Source organism: Micropterus salmoides, unplaced genomic scaffold, assembly GCF_014851395.1.
Source record: "Micropterus salmoides isolate LMB-PRFRI ecotype aquatic unplaced genomic scaffold, ASM1485139v1 Ms_hic_scaffold_3, whole genome shotgun sequence".
Classification (NCBI taxonomy): Eukaryota; Metazoa; Chordata; class Actinopteri; order Centrarchiformes; family Centrarchidae; genus Micropterus; species Micropterus salmoides.
The window spans coordinates 33,551,084-33,555,167 of NW_024042261.1; positions in this window are offsets into that span (position 1 = coordinate 33,551,084).

The following is a 4,084-nucleotide window of genomic DNA, read 5'->3' on the forward strand; positions in this document are numbered from 1 at the left end:
GATCACATTTCTAATGGAGACCACCCTGCGGTAGAGGACAGTGTGATTTTGAAGTAGAAATAAATCAGAAACACTGTAAACTGAGCTCAGACACTTCAGGTTTGGGGGAACCATTATAAAGTTACTCAGAGTGAAGATCCAGTTGTTGCACTGTTTGCTCTTTTTTCAGTTGAATACTCCCTCTGGTGGTATGGGTAGCAGAAGTAGGCTTGGCAATATACCCCCAAGTGAACTTGGGATTAAAGCATTTCTTGCAAAAATACAGATTGTGTTTTTAAATTGAGATGGGAGATCAAGTAATGTTTCATACAATGTGTTAAATATGAAAGGCTGACACAGTAGGCTACATGTGTTTACTGCAGCAATTCCTGGTTTCACAATTATAGGCCTACAGTTAAAACGTACAGTAGGCTATATCTAGGAGCAGCATAAGACAGTTATACCTTCCAGTTACTGGCTACTACAGTAATTGCCATAATCATGGGAACATGAGAGACATTGCTTAGGAGGAGAGCACACCTTATATTCTTTCATTGTCCAGATACAAGGATTTGCACCTGCAACAGCTGCTTCTCTAACCTCTAGGGTGTAGTTTCTAGACCACCCACATTACAGGGATTTTGTTCTCTTTTTTTGCTGAAAGTATGAATAAAACACCTTACTTACCAGTTGAATATTAGAGAAGGAAACATACAGTAAAAGGCTAAATTTACGAGGAGGCAGATGCAATTATTTCTAATGAGAAGGAGATAAATAAAACATAAATCTGCAGTGGCAATGGGTCAGAATGGAGCAGTGAAAATAATCATAAACCACATAGGTGGCCTGCTGCAACTCCCTGACCTGCAGACGTGGAGTGAGAGCAGGCAGACTGGTCAAAGTCGTACTGGAGACCGACCACCTTCTTCATGACCTTCTCCTTCCAGACGAGACAGAAAGGACTCGCATTAATCAGCCGAGGAAGTGCCATCACACCTGTTGGCATCAGACTTTTTTAATCACTGAGTAATTAAATAGCTTGAGATTTTAATTATGCCATTGAGTAGAGATCTGCACTCTGTTGTTATATGCCAAATTAGAATGGAGATCAGACATGTTTTAGGATGAAAGCTTTTTTTTCTTCCTGTTTAAATAACTAAATTAAATGTATACTCATATGATTATTGCATCTAATTATTGTTTTTCTCATTGTTCTTTTCCCAATTTGACTTGTGTATGCAATTGTGTAGACACACTAATTGCCAAACAAAGAGTGTTGTTTTAATCAAAGGGACGAATACTCTGCTGCAAATTGTTGTGATTCAATAATTTTAGGCTCTAGGCATCACTCCTGCCAAATAGACCAGCCCAGGGATATATAAGAATTAATAAAACAGCCCGAAGACAGAGTATGCTGCATTTGTATTTTATGATGAAAATGCAAAAAGATGCTGTGAATTCTATCTCACTGCCACCCCCCGGGATATGTTTTATCTGACTCCATTATTCTCTGCTGGTATATGGCAAGCAGAGGAATGAGCTCAATTAGGTGAGGAAATGAGAGGAGAAGAGGAATTTGGACCCCGGTATTTGTAGAGAAAGAAAATGAAACATTGGAGGAAGGTCAAGAGAACATAAGAAAGAAGCAGTGGGGAATGAGATGAACGAACAGGAGAGGGAGAGGAGGGAGATAGAGAGAGTGAGACAGAGAGGATGAGAAAGTGAAACTATGTTGTCATGGAAACTGGCATGGATCTGAGGAGCAAAACAAGAATGTAAATTGGTTTACCCTTAGGGAATGTGATGGTGCTACAGGGAAGAAATAAGCAAGATGTATTTAAGAGAGGACCTTTCGTAGCATCATATGCAAATAAAGAGATTTTAAACTAAAATAAATTTATAATAGTAATGATGATGACAAAAATATCTAAATGGAGAGGCTTAATGTATTGACTCCAGGTATCTATAGATAGTAGATGGAGACTGTGGTAGTTCAGAGGGTCATCGCTCATCTCTTCAGGCTGAGCAGTTACTTACAAATGACTGATTAAAAATTTAACAGTTTGGGAGGTGCAGAGGTCAGTCTGAGAGGGTGAATTACTAATGTGAATAAACAACTCAACGCATGGCTAACAACTGCATGCCGGGAATGTTATTTTATTTTAACAGGCTGACATTTAGTGATGGAGATGCATGTTAGCCCTCTCGTGCTTATTGTTCAAAAACATTTGGTGGAGGACAGGATTCATGCCTAAATGTCTGGTTTTCATCTTTAGAAAGCCACCTGTCAGCAGCTGCAAGAAGTATGTGTGGACCCATTGGGTAGGGACCAAAAAAACTAAAGTTTTCTGTACCTCATTATTATTTTCCCACTCATCTATGTGTTTTTTTAACACTGCCAAAGCTTTTGCCAGCACTTTGCTCTCAGACATTCTTCTTTCACTCGACTGCTGGAATCCCATCATTAGATTTGATTTTAGAGTCGGCTAGAGATGATAGAAATGTTGCCAAGAAACGGATGGTTTCCTTGGTGACAAACACTACCCCTGCCATTGTGTGTAGAGATGTAGGAAGTCCGTCACCTACAATCTCTACCACTGAGTACATCTGAGAACACCATGTCCTCAACAGACAATAGCGTGTGTGTGCTCTTGTACAAAAGAATAATTCATCTTCACATTGTTTTCTCATTAAATTCACATAAATTAAACTATTCTTTATGCAGTACATGTGTTTCTGCACAAGGTACAATATTGTACATTGTATTTTCATGCTGATCGTCACCAATAATAGGGCTGTGCATTTATTATTAGTTAATTTATGTATACAAGAAATTACATGTAACAAAGAAAAGAAATTACACAGTAGGTGCATATCAAATACAGGACTTGACCATAATAGATCAATCTTAATCCTAAATAACTAAATACTGCAAACAGAAAAGGATCAACTTGAGAGTGCAGTGAAGCACAAAACAAAGTGGCAATGATACATCAGTGGCTGACATTGATAAATAGCTTGAATAATCTAATAACTAGCAGCCATGTGCAGATTTGTTTGTTTGTTCAGTCAGTTTGACAGTGGTGTGTGTGTTTGTGTGGTGAGAGCGTAATTGTGATTGGACTAAAGCGGTTGCTGTGGTGGCTGGTGCAGGCATTCATGCACAGGAACAGTATCTCAAACAGGTGGTTTCCCAGATGGGCAAAGTCAAAAACAATCATGTTTTCCTCCTGCCCTTACTTTAAAATCACACGGGTCTTTGATGGAGAGCAGCCAGCAGACACAGAAATGACAAACTGCTCAGAAGAGGAGGAGACAGACCTAGCAGTGATGGATGCTGAGCAGATTTTCAATGATAAGAATTTCGACTCAAATTTGCTGTGATGTGTTGGAGCAGCCAGTGTTGAGACAGGAAATGTCCTTGTCCGATCTGAGGGTTTTAATGTATTTAATCGACTCGACTGTGTGCACAGCTTATTATAACTGTATTATTAACAAGGGGTGATGAGCGCCTGGGTTCTTGGTGACGTCAATCTAATCTCCACAGTCATGTTTGTGTTTTGATCAAGGTTGTTGGCACACCTAAACATCCATGTGGCAAATTTTCTGCAGTAGATGGCTACCATGTTTTCTTGGATTGGTAGGAGAATTAGGTAGAAATGTGAATATTCTCAGTCATCCAGGTAATATCCAAGGAAGGTTAAAATCAAGGGCAGGTGGACTTTGTTGAAGACATGTTCCTCCTCTCATCCAATAGGCTTCTTGAGCATCTTCAGTCATCTTCATGTATCCTCAATCATGTCCAGTCCTTTGTTTTTAAACTTCCCTTGAGAAGGTAATGTTTGGGTAGTTGATTTCAGTGATAATCACACTGATCCCAGAATGGTCATCAATAACACAAAGGTTCAAATTTTGACTCCCTCATTGGGAATAGGATTGAATGGGATGGTTAACACAATTTAGATGGTTTTCAGATGTTCTTTGAATCAGTGGAAGTCCCTATCGACCACATTGTTCTCAGAGAGGTTTGTCTTCTGGTTGAACTGCAGAAAATTTCAGGTTTACTCCAAGTTTGGACAAAAACTACTACACTCTTCATTATCAT